A 22,512-nucleotide genomic window follows, 5' to 3' on the forward strand; every position below is an offset into this window, starting at 1 on the left:
CTTGGTCTCTTATCCTTCAGTCATTTTTGGAGGTGTTTTGTTTCTATTGTCTGTAAGGCACATAATTAGAAAAGCTGATTTTTCTTTTTTGTAAAGCAAACCCCACCCCACCAAATTTATCACTGTTGTCTGCATTATGACTTTTAAAACCTGTGAAAGGATGTTTGATGGTGAGCAGCATGATGTGTGGCTGTTGTCTTTGTGGAAGACTAATATGCAGTGCTGAACTATGATAGTAAGAACAGTGTTTGAGACTGCACAGTGCAACAGGATCCATGTCATGGTCATAGTACAATTTTTAAATTGTTCATTTTTTGATAGGGCGGATCTCAAATGAGAGTGTGCAGTGGCTTACAAAGGGGAACTTTAGCTTTTATAGATTTAATTCTGTAGTTGGTAGAGTTCCAATTGAGAGGAGGATAAATTGTGATGAGTTCCACAATCCCTATCTCCTTTTTGGTTGATTAACTGGGGTGGGGGGAGAAAGGGGAGGGTGTTCATGTGTGTATTATAGACAGCACACACAATCATCCATGTTTAAAGAATGTTAAATGGCTGCAAAATCAAGAACTCAGCCATTAGAAAATGCCAGAATTAAGGATGATGCATGGATACACAATGATAGTCTTGCCTAATATCACAAAGGTGGGGGGAAGAACCAAGTGGATCAACAAGAATCCTACTTTCTGGAACAAGGTGTTCCTCTGCAGAGACAAAGCATGACAGATTTTAGGCCCAGTGACCGATTGCCTGACTTGGTACAGTTGTGATGGATAAATGTATCTGTATGGTTGAATTCCATGCATATGGGTGTAGAGTGCCACACCGTAACTCTTGGTATGTGCATATAGGTGCTGTATGTGTATGTAGGCATTCCACCTCTTGTTTGATGTTCTAAAGACATTCCGATTTTGGACGTTCTCACTGGAGTGCTAAAACTCCAGAATGAAGCTATTAACTTGCATTTTGTTTTCTGGCTCCTGGGTTTGGCATGACTACATTCTCTGTCAAACTTGGCAGCATCTGTTGCCTGACTTAAAAGCTTTAATTGCGTCTTTAACGCACCCTGTTCAGCCAGGTCATTGCAACACATTTTTGTTTTTGTTTTGAGGAGCTTCACAACACTTGGTGGCGATAGTCGGGGAACTAGTAAGATTTCTGCCTCCACTGTGTGTAGTTCAATTACATGAAGGAAAAATTTGGGAGGCCACTTATGCTGCACTACATTTCACTGCATACTTATGGTATAAAAGGCATCATAGTACTTTCTTCTAGAGGGACTTATAATACATAGACTTAAGGGATTCTCTCCTAGTCCCTGCCTAATGAATGTTAAAATAGAAAGATTACTAAAAAATGAAGTGTAGAAAACAGTCTTGCAATGGCAGTGAGATAGATTTAGACTTGATGACCCAGTAGTTCTTTTTCACCTGTGTTTGCTGCCTGTGTGTTCTTCTAATGCACAAAGGACACAGAAGGAGTTAATGCAGAAATTCAGTGGGCCTAATCCTTGGCTCTGGCCAAGCTGTGCTTTCTGCAGGGCCCTAAATGGGGAAGGGTTGCAAAGGCAATCTTATGCCACCATTTATTCCCCAATCTGGCCACAGTCACATGTCTGGGAAGTGCTCATGCCCAACTGCCAGTGATCCTTAGGGGCTCCTCTGACAGCAATGAATATAGTGGCACTTCACCCAAACAAAATAAGTACATTTGAAACTTGGGAGATCTATGAGGTGTTTCACACTGTGTAGCTTCCCTCTGTGGTGATAAATGTTGACAGTTCCTTCATATTTATCTGAAAACAGACTGTTGAAGTAGGCTGTTTTGTGAGAAGAGTTGTCATTCACAGGAGTGACCAATTGAGCCCATTTTAGCAGTAGATGGGTAGTGCTGTAACAGTTGTGATAGAATTGCCAAAGCAATATTATCTTTTCAGTAAACTTAAATATCTTTCTTGTCTATAGTAGAGCCAAGTACTTTAAAAGACAATGTACAATAGCAGATTAAATTAAACTGTAAGTGCATAGCCGGTGAAGAACTGGAGCACCCTCTGCTGTTAGTGGGCTCCTTTTCCAATTCTCCTTCCCCAAGGACTTGTCTGGCCTATACGTTGTAAATGTTAAAAGGCATTTCTAAAGTGTCATGGTGATTTCTCACAACTACGATGAGTCTGTTTTTGACCCAGCTTTACTTGTAATTTCCTACAACAGTTGTATTGTTACTGTTGACCAAATCAGCCATTGTAATGTGAGGTAGGTTATGTGGTTAAGCCATTTTTTTTCCATTTACATACACCAAAGTCCAGGTAGTTTTCTATCCGCTGATACAGAAAGCTGCCTTTTATTTATTTATTTTTTTGGGGGGTACCTAGAACATTTTTATTTCTTCAGATAAAAAATGAAGTAGAGGATTCTGTGCAGAAACACATCTCTGAATAATATGCTTCTTTTTAGTAAGAGTGTTGATAGTTCTTAAATGACACTGACAAATTCACTTGGTGAATACAACTCCTATTTGTCAGCCAATTGAAGGGAGCCATCAGCCAGATAACCTGGTGAAACTGAGGCAGGCTGACTGTTCTTGTCTACTCCAAGTACACTTCCCAGCTCTACCAGGCTTGTCACATGTAGACATCCCCTACTTGAGTGATTCCTTACTACCTTGCAAGTCCTTAAGTCTTAATCAGCCTTTCCCTGTATGTACTCAAATGCACAAGGTGGCTGAGAAGAAAAACATTTTTGTTGCATGCAGTTCACCTACTACCCACCTCCACCGTCCTTGTGGAAGGGGGCCTCTTTTCCCACTGTAAGAGAATCAGGCCCTTCATGACTATATAGGGTTGCCAGATTCTGAGGTGCTGAGCACCCTCTGCTCCCATTGAATTCTTAAGATTGGGCCCAGAGAGAATAAGATTGTTACTGCAGTGTCCTGTAATAAATATAAGAGCAGCAGAAAAATAACATAGTTCAGGTTTAAGGAGGGGGGAGGGGAATGCTGTGTAGTGGGGTTGCTGAATATTCACTGTTAATAACCGTACCATCCTTAGCGCATGCTTGCTTACATAATTTTGAAGGAATGCAGCTGGTTAAACTGTGTGCATCTGTTGCTTATTAAACTGTCTTTAGAATGCCTACACTACGATGCCTTCTGCATGAGAAGGGTTAAGAGGAGACAATATTCTGTCAAAGACCTTGGTTTTAATTTTGCCTCTCACACTGGCACAGATCCTGCTAAGAGCAGCCCAGATTAGTACGGAAAACCTTTGAAGAGATTTAAGATGTCCTTCAGCCAGTTTGAAGGTTTTGTCTTGCAAATCCAGTACAAGGGCGCCTGCAGGCATCTCGACCCTTGCTGTGCTGCTGATGCAGCTCAAGGTCACACTAACCCGCCCTGTGACATTCAACAACAAAATTATGCGGTGAAACTGCTTCAGCATTCAGCCAGCCAACCAACAACTTCCTCAGTTCCTCACTAAAGGAAGAAGTGTTCCTTTCTGTTTTTTGGCTTCGTGGATTTTTGCTGTAGGAAATAATCCAGGATTTCTGGTGTGTGTGATGACAAGGTCATTTCTTAATTAGAACACATGTAAAGAACAAAGCTAAATGGCTTCAAAACAGCTTTGTAGTTGATGGAGAGGATTTAAATTATTTAAAGAGAGAGTCACCCAAGTATGATGGAAACTGAATTCTAAAGACATTAACTCTTTCACTGCGCTGCGATTTCCATGTGTTACTCAAAAAGAAATGTCAAACTTCATGAGAAATATTCTAATTGCTATTAAATGAACATTATCCATCTATTTACAAATAAGACAATAATGTGCATATAATGATGATCTGTATCTGAACTATAAAAGTCAGGGAACTTATTTTCTTTTTACCCTGAAATGCTACTCATGGCTATAGAACAAGAGTATAAAACTTTTTCTGAAAGATCAGTGAATTCATTCCTGCTGCTGTATTATTCTTTTAACTGGTTCTCAGTGTATGTATATAAATGTTTTGACTTTTTGTGTTCAAAACTGTTAACTTAAGAAATTTGGACTAGTTCCCCTACCACTAAAAAATATTATGAAGGAGAAGCCCTGTGGAAGATATATTTGAGAGGAGGGAGAGAGTGCTCATTTGTAATATAAAAAAGAGCTAACTGCAGTTAAACTTAAAACTCAATTTTTTTGCACAATACATAACATGTCTTGGAATAGGAATTTTTTATTGGATTTTGTGTTTGGTCCAAAATACGTGTGCAAAATACTGATTCAGTACTGTTAACAGTGTGCTGGGGTGCTTTATATTGGTCATCAATATTTTTTCTGTCCTTTTTTTCTTTCTTCCTCCCTTCCTTAACCCCCTACTTTTTTTCCTTTTGACCGTAGGGTAGGAAATAGCTCAAAAGATAGTAAATTTTTGGGCTATAATGCTGTTGTAATAGACTTGAGAGGAGGAGAAGGAAAGGATGAGTATTTAGTGTCCTGTAGAGCCTGGCTTTCATGCACAGCTGCAAATTGCTGTCCTCTTAAACCACGAACTTAAGTTAGTTAGGCAGTTTACCAACTTTTTAAAAATATTATACATGAGGTAAGAAATTTTTTGCCAACAAACATGGAGTAACGTGACTGATAGCATTCTTTGTGCTTATACACAGTTGCTGCCTCAAGGAGAACTGAAATAAGGAGAAATATTTCCCCCTTAATCTGAAGTGTAACACAGTTGTTGACACTTCAAATAGAGATTTAAGGGCTTTCAAATGTAAATGAAATAACACATGGAGGATTTATAATTTGGATTGTTGTTCTGGTCTTTCTGGACAAACCTCCTCAATGTAGAATGTCAGATGCTGTGAACATTAAATGTCAGGCTGAAATTAACTCTTAGCATAGATAAATTGTGCTTGCTCTTGGTGGGGACCTCCCTATGAGAAGTGAAACTCAGCCTTTACCCAGATGAAAGGGTAAGAGTAGGAAATGCAACTTCTTTTCTTCTTGGGTTCCCTCCCCTCCCCCACCGCATTCTGCACTTGCTCTATGGCAGCAGGCATGTAAGAATAAAATGATGGAGGAAAACAGACTTCATGCAAGAAAAACGGATAGAAGAAAACTGATACACTGTGTAAAATCTGTACATTCTTGCCCTTGCCTGGGGTGTAGTATGCCCTTAACATTATGTGAGACCTAAGCTCACCTGCTAGTAACTTCTAATTTACTGTCCTAATTCATCGATTTGTTATCACTAATTGTACTTCATTTACTTCTGTGTAGTTTCCAGTACCTAAAGGGTTGAAAGGTTGCTGTAATTGGCACCCGCAGCTGCTCTTTCTTTTGACAGGGGATAATTTTGCAGCCTATGCTTTGTGTGACAGCTGCCTAATTGGGCATTCTCCCCTTGTAGCAAGCCTGCCTCCTCCAGCCTCCCTGCTGACAAATGGTGGTGGATTATAGATGAGGACATGCTGACCCATTCGACCTTGCTGAGACTGCGGGGAGGGGCCTCCTGCTACTTGAGGGAAGCTTTGGGTCATTTAAAGGACAAGGTCATGAGCCAGGTGGGGAAATGACATGATATCACATGACAATAGCCTGATGACACGGTCAGTATGTCAAGGACAAACTCATCTGTATTGATTATGCTTCTCTTTTTTTATATCTCATTGAAGCCACTGATGTTTCAAAAGTATTTTGTTAATTTTAAAGGTGGTAAAGTACCAAATGGTAACATCAGAGTTGTGTTTGAGTATTTTTACATTTATTTCTTCTTAATACAGATCCCACAGGAGAAGCAATATTCGTTAAGCCGTGTTAATAATGTTTTATAGTGGTGGCCTTGATGTATTTTATAAATGTGCGTACATACTCGGTTTTACTGCTAAAGAAATACCAAAAAGCAAATGCAGCTAGGCAAAATTAAAGGGGAAATAAACTGCTGTTAAATTTTAACATTTCTCTTTCCAGACTTTGTATGGTGGTGATTCAGTAATTTACAATGTGCGGATGTGCACACCCACGTATTTATAATAAAAATATTTGTTTATATATGTGTTCATATCATGTAGTGGTAAAATATTATAATAGTTTAAAAGAAAGGAAGGAAAGTAAAATAAACGAATGTTTAAAGGAGAACTTTTAAAGTAGCTTTAGGGCTATGTGACTAAGGTAATGCCATGCCCATTTTAAGGGAGTAATGCAATATCCAACTATGCCAGCCAATAAAAACCTATTAAATGATTTTGAAAATATGTTATGAGTACTGCTGACAATATTTGAGAGCATCTGGATGTTACTTTGCTATGCTAATAAACTTCAAGGTAAATGAACAGCTTGTTTGACTTTTGCAATGTTAGACAAAAGTGAAATTCTTATTCTTACATAGATAGATTGATTATGCTAAAAATTAAAGATAAATAGTTTAGAAAGAAAATTCCCCCAAAGTACATTAAATGTGTGTTAAACTTAATGGCATAATTCCATTTTATCTTCTTCAGAACAGTTTGCCATATACATTTTGTTTCTGAAACAGTCAGCCTTTCACTACAGAGAGCAGGGTTCACTAGTTCTCATTTCAAGGAAAACAAAATTGTTGTTGGATGCTCTTATGTCTAAATCTCATCAGTTCACCAGGATGTAATTTTACTCCCCTGAAGTAAAAAGCCGTCAGTGGTAAAGTGTGATGAATAGTTCACTCAAGTAGACGCGTCCGTGTGCATGTTTAATTCTGACCTTGCTATGCATGTGTTTAGCGCCTCTCAGTGCCTGAGTCAAGCCTGGTGGAGGTTTAATCCTGTGCCCTTGTACACGTATACTTGATTAGTAGTTGTGGTTATCTCAGCAGAAGACATTCCGCCCTCTTCCTTGTATTGGTCGGGACCCAGGCACTGGGGAGTCAAGTCAAAGGAGAAAGAAAAGAGATTTTTACATTAGCATTCTATGAAAGCCTTACTGTCTGCAGAACAAATTGATTGCTACAGTGTACCTGTGCTTGGCAATACTGCTGTGAAAGAAAGGTATGGTTGTAATCTGTTTTATTGTATTACGTATTGTGACACTCCAGGCATATTTAACATTCAGCTCTTTCTGTGGCACATGCTGTAAGCTTAAGTAAAGAACAAGAAATGAATGAATGAAAGTTTGTGAGAGCATTGAGTCTGCAGCTTTGTTTACTACAATCAACTAAGCCCATTCTAATAAGACAAATTTGCTGTGTACTTCACTGGTAACATAACCAGATTGATAACAAAAACTCACATATAGCGCTGAGTGACACAAATCTTTGTCACTGGTTGCAACATGCCTGCACAGATGCAATTCCAGGTTGAGGTTTTTTTAATATCCAAATGAATGGGGAAAAATCTAAGATGTGACTATTGATTTTGTTGTTCTAGTTAACTGCTGAGTATGGGTTCTCCCCCCCCCCCCTCCTTTTATTGAACTGGCCCAATGTATTGGTGCTGCAGAGGGAGGAAAAGCAAGAGGAATATATTATAGGGTATATGATACTGTTTAATATTATACTAGAGCAAGGCTTAGGAAAAAGTCTTGTGTAGTATTTGTGCTCTGTAGTTTATTTTCATTTGCATAGACATTTGTACCTTTTTTTTTTTTTTTAAATGTAGGTTAGTGCTGTTCATTTGCTATGTCAGTTACAGACTTTACCTAGTTGATTCTCTGGGTGTGGGGTTTTTTTTGTTTTTTTTTAGATGCTGTGCTGATGTCAATTGTATGTTTGATGGGAAGTGTAGAACAATCTGTTAAAAAGATTCAGGCTGCTTCATATTGAGCTGTACTCAGTGCTCCATTCTTAACATTGCTGAAGTTGTTTTATTAGTGATTGTTTGGATGTTTGTTTGTGGCCACATTTGAAGTATTTCTGCCCTTGTAATGCAAACAGTCTCAACCAGTTAAGTTTAGGACAGGTGGAAGACTTGTCCAGGACATTTAAATCTTGATGCAAACCCAATCTAATAACTTGATGGGGAAATGAAAATCTATCTTTGCTGATTTTTTTTTTTTTTTATCACTAGATACAAGTTATCAGAGAGAGGCTTTTAAAACTGTCCCTCTACACGTTGTTCCAGTAGATGACGACAAGTAAACAATCTGCTTTAAGGAAACCAGGGACCTAAAAGATGCCAAATGCTGAAGTATTGACATGCATTACAATAGTTACTTTCATCATATGGCCTTGTAGATTTAAGATTAACACTTTATAGATGTGCAATATGTTTATACAAGAGTACCCTTGAGTTTATATTTTACAGCTTGCAAAGAGTGTGAACGTAGCCTTATGGGTGTAAGTTATTTATCATATAGACCCTTTGAAAACTAAAAATTTCTTCAAGAGGCATGGACCTAGTGGCAATATGATGTGATGGTTTGTAATTAAGTGTGATGGTTTGTATTTAAGTAACACATAATGAAATTAAAACTATTTAGTCTAAACTAATTTATACAAGGAAAGTACTCTGTGAATGGGATGTTCTCTTTCCCAGCACCTTTTGTAGTCAATTTAAAGCAATAAAAAACATGTTTTGTAATAAAATAAAAAAACAGTTACACAGGTTCTTTACATTCAAACCATAAGTTAAAAGAAACTGACCAAATTTACAAGAGTTTTAAAAAATCAATATTTAATTACTACAACACCTTAGAATTGGTTAATTCTTACTTAAAGCTTATTCCATTCTGCAATGACTTTTAGCTATTTTTAACCAGTTATTGAAAAGCTGTTTTGCTTTGAGTTTGGAGGAATACATTTGTTAGACAAATACAGGGCAATAATACAGTATTTCAATGCAAATAACTTTCCTTCATAAATAAATCAACCTATGACTTTAAATAAATGATAGAGAAAAAGAAAATTTCAGATTAAAATCATGTCAGACCTTGAAAACTCTACCAGCAAAGATTTTTCTGACTATTCCAAATATATGTATCATTTATTTTATTTTATTTTTGGATAAGCACTGCTTTTGGTATAGTATATATTCTGTGTTCAAGAGGAAGGAAGATGTTTTTGTTTTTAAAGGCAAAAGCTTCCTTAGTGTTCATCACTTTTCATGCTAAATGACCTGTCATGGGATCCAGAACAATCTGTATGCTTAGGATGGGGTGTGGATTTGTTTTTTAATTGGAATGTAGGACTACATCTATAGAATTTAAACTTTCGATGTACAATATAATATGTTAATATGTTTGAAAACTATTTCCTTTTGCTGTTAATGTGGTGGGAAAACTTGGCCTGGAATGGATTTTGTGACTGTATCTTTTGCATCTGGGCTTTTTAAATCAAAGTGCTGATTTTACTGACTTTACAGGTTGCCAAGATCAGTAGTGAGTCCAGTGTGGACCTATCTAGTATAGCCTGCCCTTCAGATACATAAAGATATCTTTTAAAAATATGCAGAGTTGCCTGTAAATGCAGTATTCAATCATGGAAATGGAAGGGAGAGGTTTACAGTTCATGCATCTTCCAACGGGTGTTATGCATGCCCAAGTCAAGATTGTGAAACTTCTGTTCCCCATTTCCATCCCTTTCCCTTCTGTTACCATGTTTCAGCACAAAGAACAGAGGAAGTTGACCTGTTGCATAACTTTCCGAAGCAAATGGAAATGTGTGTAAACAATTAATATAATCTTGTTGTTGTGTCTGCAGCTGCTCAATTCACATTAATGCTAGAGGCAGTTGTGTAATTAATGTCCCCATGTACTGAACTGAGACTATTGCTAAAACTCTTTGGGGGAATTGTTGCATCTATTATGCTAGGTAATTCTTCCCTGAAAAATACAGGTGTTACAAATATTCTCTATTTTGAAACCTAGGGCCAGATTTTTAAGGCATGTAGGTGCCTAACTCCCACTGCAATTAATTCTCATATTGTTTGCCTTATTTCAAATTGTTGGATGCTGTATCCATTCTGAATTAACTAACTTTAGTTTAAACATAAAATTTATCATATTTGATCATGCAGTATGATCTGGATGGTGGGGAGCAAGCCTGGGGTCCTCTCTCATTTTATGGACTTAAACACACAAAATTTCTTAGTGTAGATTATCTGCAGGCTTTAGAGTTGTCAATTTTTGGTAGAACATATTCCTGGAGGTTTCATCACATGACATAATATTTAATTCCTGAGACTCCAGGACAATCCTGGAGAGTTGGCAACAGTAAAAGGCTTTTATGACAGTGGTAAAAACAACTGAGCTTTGTCTATACTTGTAGTTCCTGTGTTGCCCCACTGCTAAAAAATGATAAATTTTCTAGTGTAGACAAGGCCACATTGTGTAAATGGCCACAGACGCTTATGTTTGTATTTGTCTTTGTTTATGTATTATTATGAAAGCATTTGCAAATCTAGAAATAGCTTATTCTCTAAGTAGTAGTTTTGGTGCTTAAAGGATGCAAAAGTTCCAAACTATTTTTTTTTTCTTTACTCTCAATGTGCTTTTCTTCCATTTGAGCCATAATAAGTAATGACCGATAGCAGAACCAAAGTCTGGGGCTTCCCCTTCTCCTCTCCCATTCCGAAGTTTCTTCTGGTATTTGCTTTTTTTAAACCAGTGGCGTGCACTTGGTGCATTCCTTTCTAAATGTTTTCTTTCATTAAAGCGATAAAAGCCATGTAAGGGGCCTACAAATTCTACTTGTAAAGGGGTCCAGCAACAGAGACATTAAAACACTCTTCAGAAAATGCCACACTTTTTTTTTTTCAAGACCAAACAAGAATGTTTGTGTTGTTGAAGCCTGTTTTACCAATTTCTTTATCCATAGGTGAAGTTTTGCTAGAGTTTAATAAAACACACATTTAAAGTTAATATTGTTTGATTAAAAAATACAAATTCTTTCTATGCTTTGGCTTCCACGATACCCATGGGATGATTAATTTCTGAAGGTTAGATTCTGCTGCCCCGTCACAGAGTAGTATCTTTTTTCTCCCTGCTATCAGCCCCAGTGAAATCAATGGGCTCCTTACAGAGTGAGATACAACTTTGTGTGAGGAAGTGTTCCAGAACCTGGATCTGAATTAGCAAAGCTGTTAAATGTGAAGGAAAAAAATCAGGTAGTCTTATCATCTGGCTTCTTCAGATCAGGTCCCTTTCCACTATGGCCCATCAAGGCCTCCCCCATGTGCTTCTCCTCTGCCTAATCAAGCCACTCCCAGAAGCACTCCAGGTGATCCAGATCAAGTGGCGAGTAGAAGCCGTATGACCAATTTAAAAAAAAATGGATTTTTGTGGGAGGGAGTAACAAGTAACGTACGTGTGTGTGTGTGAGAGAGAGAGATTTATTCCAAAACTACAGGAATTCATTGCGTTTAGAAATTAGTCGGTATTGATACATAGTTCAGTAGGACTATGTGGAGCAAGACAGTGGACCAATGACTAGCTTCAAAATTCTGTCTTCTGAAGCTGTACTGCTGTCCCATCAGCTCTCACAAGCCAGGAACGCTTTGGGCCAGGTCCTTGCTTGGCCACGCTGAGCCAGGGTGGGAGAATCTCTGAGGGAAAATTAGGGTGCTGCAGGAAGTAGTGTCCCTGCCCCAGGATGTGGCCAATTCAGTATTGGACCAGTTGCCCTGCGTAGAGTTGTGCAGTATGCTACTGCTGTATATGCTGTCTGATGTGTAAAACCTAGATCTGGACTCTATTGGGTCATTAAAGACCCCCCATTGTTTGTTGTCAGATCAGGATATTTATTATAATGTCCTGGGTCTATTCCAAGTCATGTAACTGCAGTCTCCCCCTGCAATCCTGGATAGATGAGGAGATAAACTGTTATACACTATTTTCTGATACTAAACAGATGTGACGTTTTCACCCCGTATGCACCTATCAGTGGGGAGGAAGGATAGTCTTGTAATTAAAGTGCTTGACTGAAACTCAGTAGATCTGTGTCCCGTTCCCAAGTCTGCAACAGAGGTCATGGGTGACCTTGGGCCGGGCCGGTCGTTTTAATCTTCCTCTATCTCAGTTCCCCACCTGTAAAGTGGAGATAATAGCACTGCTCGACCTCAAAGGGTAGTTGTGGTGATATGTTCAGTGATGTTTGTGAAGCACTCTGATACTGCTGTGATGAGGACCATGTGTGTAGCTATTACTGTTTATTGGTAGTATCTGGAGACCCCAATCAGGGATCATGCCCAGACTGTCAGACTTTGTACAAATAAATTACAAAAAGACATTCCCTTGCTCACAGAGCCTACAATTTAAATATATGATGCAAGATAACCAGCTAATACAACACACTTAAGATAAGTGCATAAGATAAGAGTAAAACAATTGTGATCAGTGTCATAAGCAACGATCACAGCAGGGTTGTTTTGTTTTTGGATTTCTTTTGCAGAGAAAGAGACATACTGTATTATTGTCAAAATCTTTTTCTCATAGTTAAGGCTTTCTGGCATCACTTCACCTAAGTGGAGGAAAGTAACATCTTTTTTTCATGCCTCTTGTGCCTTCAGTTGAAGAGAAGTAGACTGCTAAGAATGTTCGAATTAATCTAGAGAATTTTTCTCAGTGTGTATGTTTACTCCTGTGGCTATCATTTGGCAAAGAAAATAATTTCATGGAAGAGTTGCAGGAAACTGCACTGGATGAACATTTTTTATAAATAGTAAGTAGAGGCTATCATATAAAGTTGAAGTTCCTTCTGTGTCCCACCATGGGATAACTTGAGAATAATGGAATCTGTTTGCAGTTCTGTATTTACATGTGCAGTTTCTCTGGTTGTGTCATCTGAGATGTATCACTGAGATTAAAGGTGGCTGAACCAACTTCACATGAAAAAAGCTAACTAGATAAAATTTGATCAAAATGGGCAGCAACTAATCACACAGTAGAGGAGAGAAGGAAAGGATTTACTGAAGAAGGGATTTATTGGCGTCACTAGATTTGTACAATGCTTATTTGCATATCCCAGTGCATCAATTTTATCATTCTTAGGGTTTGTTCTGGGAAGATTAACTTCAGTACAGCTTCCTTTCTTTTGATCATTCCATGCTATTAATGGCCACTACATATTACTGCACCCGGCAAGTGGCTCATTGTCCAGATGAGTTGGAACATTTTATCTATCCTCCCCATCAATGAAATCCTCTTTACAATAGTGGAGAAGGGAATCCTATACTATGAAGAGAGAGCCCAAAAACCATGCTGGTATTTCCTTATATCATCGACAAATCCTCCTTGAATATCTCCAGGGGCTTCATATCGTAGTGCATCAGTTTCAGGTTTCTTATCCTAGTTTACAGTATAAGCTCCACATAATTTTGCTTCCACTTACATCTTTGCCCTCACATTACACATGCTTCTTGCTGCTCCATCTTCTTCTCCTTCCTTCACTCATGACTTCATGCTCTTTATCACACTTTCCCATATACGTGGAATAGTATCTTTTCTCTCATCTTATAGTACCTTCTTTCTTCCTTCGTTCAAATGCCTCTTTGAAACCTATCGTGTAAGGAAAACCCTCCTCCCATCTTCCCTACTGCCAGACTGTTTGTTTCCTGAACTGTTGTCCCCATGACTTGTCTTAGTTTGTAAGCTCTTTGGAGCTGGAGACATATCTGTGTTCTGTAATGTGCTGTGTGAATTTATGGTGCTACAAAAAATTATTATAGTAATAATTAATGCCATTCTCTAGGGCTAGAGATCATTTGCAACACAGTTGTTCAAGGCAAATGTCAAAGGCAGAGAGACTTCTTCACATAAATCTGCCAGCATAAGAAAAGCCCAGGAGTACTTGCAGCAACTCTTGGTACACCAAATTGTTCAGCTTCAGAGAGGCTGTGACTGAAACACTGCCTATGTGAGCTAGGAGAGGAATACCAAGTCAACTTTGGGGGGGAAAAAGCCAGGCTTCCCCTCTTTTCTCTTCTCCCCCTCCCCCCACTACAGGTAGAGAAGAACAAAATTTTATTTTAAAGCTTCTTTTGCTCCCATAGCAAAAAGAGGGTCATTATAGCACATCCGGTTGAGTGACCACCTAGGGTCCTGCTTCCTGCATTACAGTGGGCCAGGTTCTGATCCCAGTTTTATATTGGAGTCAGTTCAGAGAAATAGAATTTATTTTAGTGGTGTTACGCTGGGGTAAATCTGTAGTAAATGAGGTCAGAATTGGAGCCAATGGCGGCTGCCTTCTCTCACTTAAAAAAAGTGGTGGAGTGGGGACTCCATTGAGTTAAAAGCCTTTTGTTTTGAGCCAGAAAGGTTAGTTCTGTTTATAGGATGATTAAGAGGCATATTGCAAAGCCTTCTCTATTACATTGAACCAGGGCCTAGTTTATATTTAACTAGATCCCTAGGGTGATTTCCTTTCTCTTCCTTTAAATCTCTCCTCAAAATTCACTTCTTTTTTTTCCATCTATAATCTCCACTTTGGCACCATTTGCTCTCATGATTGTTTTAAAAATTATATCAAACAACCCACTCTCAAAATAAAGTTCCTCTATAAGCAGTGTTTCCTTTCTTCCTCTAGCCTCTCCTCTGTTTGTAATCTCAGGAGTGAAAGTAAATTGGAATCGGAGGGGGAAATCTCAGAGGGGAAAATTTCACTATATTTTTAATAGCACTAACCAAAGAGGAGGGGAGAGATCTAATCCCCTTTATGTTAACCCCCCAGGGCATCTTCCTCTCCTCATCAACACTCACCATGTTCTGTTGCCCTTTTCATTGCATTATCAGTTTTAGTTTGTTGGGTTTTGGGAGGAAGGAACCATATGTGGCTTTTTATGTGTCTATGAAGCACTTTCTATCACTATGCTGTTTTTTAAACAATAAATAACATGTTCTCTCCAGATCCTTTCTTTGCAATAGGAAGGGACAAAAATCAGTCTATTCTAGGGGCTAGTCTTGTTCATGGACTTCATTTAATTATCAGAGGTCAGTCTGACAATATAGGTATGCGAGGTGCCTCACAGACACAAATTTGTTCTGAAATGTTAACAGTCTAAATGTATACATGACATGATGAGGGAGGGCAGCAAACAGTAAGGAAGGACAGGCAAGGAAGGACAAGCAATGTGTTAACACGTAGACTCATTTTCATCATTTTGGTTCAGTTGTGTGTTTCATTTGACTCATTTCTCTTGGGTATTGTGGGAAGGATATGAATGGGGAGAACACAGTGGCTTGGCAGGCTACTCTTAGGAGGCCATCCTTGTGCAAGGAAGGAGCATGTCATGGAAATTCTTGTAGGAGAGGTTTCTGTTGCAATGAAGTTGGCATTGGTGAAGCAAAGTGGGTGTAGGGAGAGGGCTGCGATAAGAGATGAAGTCATATATGTCAGTGGGCCAGAGTTACCCAGGCCCAGAAAGCTATTAAAGCAAGACATTAAAACTTGGTATGGTGGACCGGGGAAGCCAGTAAAGGGAATAAAAGAGTGTGTGGTGAGGTGAGATGTGATCAGAGCAAATGGTAAGAGATAAATTTAGCAGCTGCATTTGGGATGTGCTAGGGGAGGGCCCTGATGATACCAGTGAAGCCAGAGAAGAGCAGGTTGCAGTAACTTAGGCCATGCCTATGCTAGTTAGCTTGCAGTGGCACGCTGTACAGATGCAGCTGCGCCGCTGTAAGATCTCTCATGTAGCCACTCTGTGCTGATGGGAGAGAGCACTCCCATTGACATAATAGCTACTACTGCTCGTGGAGGTGGTTTTATGTTGGCAGAAGAGGCTCTCCAGCAGACATAGCGCTCTGCACACGATCACTTATGCCAGCGAAACTTATGTTAGTCAGGGTGGTAGTGGTGGGTTTTTTTTGTTTTGTTTGTTCACACCCCAAGCAACATGAGTTTTGCTGACATAAGTGGTGGTGTAGACATGGTCTCAGTCGGTAGGTGATAAAGGCATGCATAAAAGTCTTAACTATGGGGAAAAAACAGGATTCCATCTTGGAGATGGAGAAAGAAATGTCAAGTTAAGGAACAACCTGGACATGTGGCAGGGGATGGAGGAGTTGAAGATGACCCTCTGGTGATGAGTAGGTGACACTGGCTAGTAGTGATAATAAACAGTGACAGAGAAAGAAGTAGGGACAAACAGGTAGGATTTATCTTCACTGCCTCTCGTACTGAGCGTTCTGACTTTGATCTCATGAATGGACCACTTATACATCCAAATTAACTGGGCATGGGGGATTCTCTTCTAGTTAGTTATTGACACCTCAGTAAGGGCTAGGAAAGGTTCCCTTTCATTGAGCTAATACAAAATTAACAGAATTTCTTTCTCACTACTATAGAAATAATGGATGTTTCCTGTCCTGTCTTCACTTTCTACTTTTCTGATTTAGTTTGTTTTTTGTTCTAAAATAGATTTGACAAAGGTCTAGGGCTGTCTCCTTTAACATAGGAGTTTCTGCCATCAGGGTTCTGAAGAAAAAGTATGTTTCCTTCTCCTCCTTCTTCCTTGTTTTCTCAAGCAATGAGTGGTAACTTGATCCACTTCAGAGGTTTAGTCTTTGTCACTTTTGTACAAGGAGGGATCGGATGATAGTTCAAAGACTGAAATGGGATGAGAAGTGACCTTCGTTTCCTTAGAACACCAGAGTGCCAATGAGTACTAATAATTGTATTGTTGTGTTTTGGGGGCATGGACAGGTGCTCGTTAGGAACTGAACTGAGGATTTTTTTTGCAATACACAATTTTTTTTTTTCTGACTGTAGGTATAACTAGCCGCCTTCGGCACCCGTTTGATTGGACTGTACTTTGCCTGTCCAATATGAAGTGTATTTGTAATGACTCTGTTCTGTGAGCTTGGCTCTGGTTCTATAAGGCATGTTCTGTAACTGCATTAGCCCGAAAAGGGTTCTGCCTCCATTTGTATAGTAGTGAAACCATTCTCTTTTGAAAGGCATTGAAGGCAATCAACACAATAGTGAAACCTTCTGTGAAACCTCATAATAGCATCCACTAGTCACCTGTAGTCAGTGGAAGCGGGACCGAAATCCATTTATTAGTTTCATGTTCGTATTTTTGTAAGGAAAGTGAGACAAAAAGAAACAACAATTAGCATAATTCAGTAAGAGAACACCTGTATGTATGAAAGTTATCCATGTATCAGTACCATTGCATTACAGTGTATTGACTTAAAAACCTGAAGTCTCTCCACAATGGCGTGTTGACTTGGGAAACACCCATCATATGCACATTAAAAGAAAGGTGACTGTATCAAAAAGGACCTGGAGCAAGACCTTTGAGCCACGCTGGATCTCGGCACTGACAGATTAAGCTGAAAGTAAGATGCAGTCAGTTAGGCTGGGTGAGAGAGATGTGATTATGTTATACTGTAGGTAGTAATTTTATGCTTCATAATGCAAAGAAGTTGTGTGGTTTTTTTTAATTAAGTAAATTGCATTTATTTTTGTATCTTGGACCCTCTTATTTGTACTCTGCCTACTAATATCTGCTGGGATGACTCCTAACATTCCAAATCACAGTACAGCTTTCAGTCAGCCTTTTACAAAGAAAATAACTTTGGGTGTGTGTACACAGCGCCAAAAAAAACACAAAAAAAACCATGGCAGCTGAGTAGGGCTTGCTTTACAGGACTAAAAATAGCAGTGTAGATGTTCAGGCTCAGGTCTGAAACCTGGGGAGGGGGCAGGGTCTCACCGCCTGGACTCTAGCCCAAGACTGAACATCTACACTGCTGTTTTTAGCACCTTTGCATGAGCCCTACTCAGTTGACCGGGACTCTGATACTCATTGTCATGGTGGGTTGTTTTGGTTTTGGTTTTGGTTGGGGGTGTGTGTGTGTTTGTGTGTGTGTTGAATTTTATATGCAAATGTCCCTTCACCCACCCCCGCCCTCATTCACTCCAGATGGGGTAAGGAAGTGTGAATTATTGTCCTGAGGTCCAGAACTGACACATTTTGGTCTTAAATGGTCATTGAGTTTAAGATTTTAGGAATAATAGTAAGTGCTAGACCCACCTATACCATTACATTCAGGAGCTCACATTCCAGGATTTGAAGTATTATATACATTTGTTTCTTGGTCCCAATGGTTCATGAGATACCATAGCTTAAAAATATGACATGATTCACGTGAAAGATTTTTTGTTTTGTTTGTTTGTAAACCCTCATGGTATTAAAAACAAAAACCCTCACTGCAAGGCCTGAACATCATAAACTAAGGCAATGTGGTCAGATAGGTGGAGTGCTACAAATATAGTATCCATAAAACATTTTAAAACTTTATTTAAAAAAAAGAGGGAGGGGACTAAAGCAGTTTAAAATGTGGCATAAACAAAATAATTGAGAGCATATTATGGAATGAAGGTTTTATTGGCAGTGTTTGAGATGCCTGAATTACAAGTGACTTATGCAGGTCACCCCAAATGAGTGCCAGTAAAAGCTTTATACTAACACACATCATCCTATTTATAGAGCTAGATGTCTGTCTATATATAAACTGCTCCCAATCATGTCTAGGTTGACATCAAGTGAGCTGTATATGTGTTGGGTCGAAAGAAAAGCACAAGCTATACTCTTCCTCAAGCAGTTACGCATTATGAAAGCATCTGCACCCATCTCTCTCTCTCTCTCTCTCTCTCTCTCTCTCAATTTAAAAAAGTAAATGTCACATGACTTTGTTGCACAAGGCAATGTGTCTTTTATTTTTGTCTTTAAGTGTCAAAAGGTATGTCTATGAATGTGACCTATAAGCTAAATATTCTTTTGTTTGTTTTTTAAGCATTGAGAATGTAGAGGTTGGTGGATGGATGAATCGGTAGATGACTTTCATGGCTAACTATTTTCAGCAGTTTTAATAAGTTGCTACTGTGTTTAATCTGCTTATTGGCTCAACACTCAGCATTAAGGAGGCTGTCGCAGTACAGCAGTATTGACATTGTTATGAAAAGGTTATTGTGATTGTGTTCTACATAGACCTTGTGTTTAGTTGCTCACTTTTTTCATAGTGAGATATGTGGTGAATGCAGTTCATGAAGATGGATGTGCAAGTGGGGGGACTTCAGTGTGTGCAACTAAGCAGACTATCATTTTAATTTAGGTTTAGATTGTGGCATGGAAAAAAGTCCTGTCTCACAAGCAAAGACCCTTGCACCCATGTGGAGTCCCATAGAAGTCAGTGGAATTCCAGACTGAAACAGGATATTAGATCTTTTTGAATCTTGACTGTTGGATTTTTTTCCCCCAATGTTGGGCTTTAATGTATGTTGATTGACAGTTGTAGTTAGTGGAAAATGGTGGTAGAAGGCACTCTCCCCCCTTTTTTTGTTCAACATAAATTGTTCTTCCTCAGTTTTGTTAATTTTCCTCATAACAGTCCATATCAGATAAAACAGGCATACGGTATTGGTCTACAAAGATGGGGAACATCTTTTTGAAAATACAGTGTACGGAATGAATAAAATGTAGTGTTTCACTTGTAAGTTGACTTAAAAAACAAAACAAAAAACCAGGAGCTTTGAACAAATGCCAGCTGTTACATCAGTCCTGTTTTGTAATCTTTCTTGCTGATCTGTGACCTTGACCTTGTACTTGTACTTGTTTGTATGTCAAATCTATTTTAGGGATGGACAAACCATAGTTCAGTTTAATAGGCTTTATATTCCAACCTCACAGGATGTCCCACTGCAATATAAAAATTAAAGGAAGTTATTCCATTTCGGTTTTTTTCCTGACCGCTTATAGTCTTAAAATCATACCTTTGAAACTTGGTATGATTGACACAATAATAGGTTTTTGTTTTTGTTTTTTATTTGTGTAATCTGGAAGATATTTTCTAGACAGTGCATGCTTTTTGTTAGTCTTAAGAATGCTAAAACGCTTCAAAAAATTTTTTTTGTCTGTTTGATGATTGGATTCCCCTCTTTCCAGTAGAAGATGGTCTTTGTTACATACAAAACCTCTACAGCTCCCGAACATATTGGTTTGTTTTTGTTGTTACTTAAGTTTTGTATACGGCTAAGTTTTATGTTGGTTTTCAGATAGATGATACTTGTTCAATGTCCATTTAGACCCCCCAGTTCAGAAGTCCATCTCTATTCAGCAAAGTACTTGAGCACATGCTTAACTTTAGTATGTACTTAAATGGGACTTAAGCACATGCTTAAGTGCTTTGCAGGATTGAGGCTTTGGAACAAATGACTTTTGTTGTATGTACAGTGAAATTGTTGGAATGGTGGTGATCACCCGCTAATCCTTATTAACAAGCAGTGGTAGCCAAAAATTGTTGTTTGTGGGATTCTAATTAGCAAAATGTTGCCTTGACTTTTTTTTTTTACTTTGGGGGGAATGTTTTATGTGTGCACAACCATAAACTTTTTTCAGAGATCAGTAAGTGCCTATGTACTTTTTTGTTGTTTTATATAGTTTTAAATGAGTCCGAGTACCTGTCTGAACTTTCTTGACATTTAATGGAACAAGCAGTGAAGATAAATAGCCTTTTCTTGTTGCTTTGCAATTATTTTCTTGTTTTAGCATTCATGAAAGACAGATATAAAACATCCTGGTAAGAGCTATTTCCACAACTTTGTGACAGCATATCATCTTTTTGCTTAAAATGCTTGTCATTTTTATCAACATAAAATTTGAGGAATTACTTTAGAGTATGTCCTTGTGTTGAGCATTTACGATAGTTAAGCCCCAGCATCTTTCCCCACCCCTTCAATCATAGCTTTGTGGCAGTGAATATAGAATAACATTCTCTATTCATGTTAAAGTAGTGATTCAACTACTCGAAAAACATTATGATGCTATAGCTAGCTTGTGTTCATAAGTGAGGAGGTTGCAGCCTAGTTTTTGATGTTTTTAATATTATTTTATTTATTTATTTGATGTATTCATGTACAATATGTGTTACTTTTAAACTGTGCAAATAATATTTAGGATTCATGTTGTGAGCACTTCTCACATTCATTCTTGCACAGTTATGGTGGAGTTGCCATAACGTTCCTTACTGTATGTTGTTAGTCTCTGAAATTTTCCCGCTTAGTTTTATATGGCGTTGGCTTTCAGGTTGCATCTTTATTTCCAGTAAATAATATGACTTCTCTGGAGAAAAATCAATTTTACTTTGTAGTAGAGATTTTCTGCTAATGCAAATAGTTCCTGTCCCACTTGACAGAAATTGTACAAGGTCTTCTCCATGCTAAGCCATTTGTGGTTTGAGAAACTAATAGTACCAGTTAACATGGGGGCCATTGTTTAAAGATGGTGGTACGATATTGCAGTGGATTTTTCATTTTATCATGGTGGTAAAAGACAGGATCACTGAATTCTGCCCTATCTTGTTCCCATTAGTATGAAATGATGGCTTGTTTGTTTTTATTGTTCTAATCTGTTTTGAGGAAAACATTCAAGAAAATGACCCACATCAGAACATTAGTCTCAAAGTGGATGAACTGGTGTCACACTACCTTGGTTACTAAGCATTGTGTGCCTTGATGCACATGCATTTGATGATGATGATTTAAAGAAAAAGAAAGAAAAACCTACAACGGGAGGTTACTTTTCAATGTGAATGTCACCAACCATTTAAAGCTATTCCAGCAATTCCAATAGTGCTACTGAGAATTGTAAAACTTCCTGCAATAGAGAAATTGGCCACTATCTTTCTACAGCAGGTATGAGGTCAGAGTTCTGTGGAAACACATCATCTGTGAGTATTGATCAAACCTCAATGGCATGACTGTCCTGAGGAGAATATTGATTTCTTCACTGTATATGAATGAAGTTTCATTCTTTGGGTGTTGGCAAGTAAAATGCTGAATTGGTAATTAGTTGTCACAAGTTTAAGGACAATAAGAATCTGGTGAGATTTTTTTTTTCCATTTTAAATTTAAAATTAAATAAGTATCGAATAGGATTGGAAAAAAACAACCTCTCCATCCCTTTTTTGCCATCAGTCTTGTATTCAAGTGTGAATTAGACAGTTCCACTTTCAGCTGTCAGTCAATGATCAGTTGCATATTTCACTGTCGAGATTTGGTTTTCTATTTCCCTGCCGCCCCCGTGATCTCTTCTGTATTTTTCGGTATTCTTCAGTATGTTCTTCCTTACTTTTTCTTTTTTCTCCAATAGAAGCAGGTTGCTGACGGGGACAGTTCTAGGTGTCAAACACTCAATCCGACTTTGTGACTTAAATTATAGGTAGGGCTATTTCCCTTGACTGCCAGAATAATGGACAAGAGACTTTGCAAACGTATCAATTTCTAGATTAGAACATTACAGGTTAGAAGATCCTAGATTACTCGTATGGGCTTACTTTTCTTTAAATAGCCAGGCATAGGGTGACAATTGTGTTTATAAAATATAATAAAATGCATATTATTTAAACTACATATTATTTTCTTTATTTATACCTATGGCTAAGGGGTTTTAAGAGGTCCTGTGATACTTGTGTGTTGTTAAAGATGCTAAATTTAAACATATAGAAGAAGAGTACCTGATTCCACCAGTAGTATTTCCAAGGGGAAAGAATTGACTTTCTGAATGTGGAAGGCTTGTGACAGAAACTTTCTCTGATTTAATTTGTCTGTAGTTAGATGTGAGAGTTAT

General features: G+C 38.3%; 1 protein-coding gene across 6 annotated transcripts in view; it reads left to right on the forward strand.

Moving 5' to 3' along the window:
• NRIP1 (nuclear receptor interacting protein 1) overlaps positions 1-22,512 on the forward strand; it is a 92,820-nt gene that overhangs the window by 55,714 nt on the left and 14,594 nt on the right. Inside the window, exon 2 of one of the 6 annotated variants that reach the window (XM_073303711.1) lies at positions 5,388-5,586. The exons of 3 other annotated variants lie outside the window; for them this stretch is intronic. The gene's annotated coding sequence lies outside the window, so the exon portion shown is untranslated. Of the gene's footprint in view, positions 1-5,387; positions 5,587-8,055; positions 8,134-22,512 lie in introns of those variants that run through there. 2 more of the 6 variants (XM_073303718.1, XM_073303727.1) reach the window with 2 other exon arrangements.

Source organism: Lepidochelys kempii, chromosome 1 (assembly GCF_965140265.1).
Source record: "Lepidochelys kempii isolate rLepKem1 chromosome 1, rLepKem1.hap2, whole genome shotgun sequence".
Taxonomy (NCBI): Eukaryota; Metazoa; Chordata; order Testudines; family Cheloniidae; genus Lepidochelys; species Lepidochelys kempii.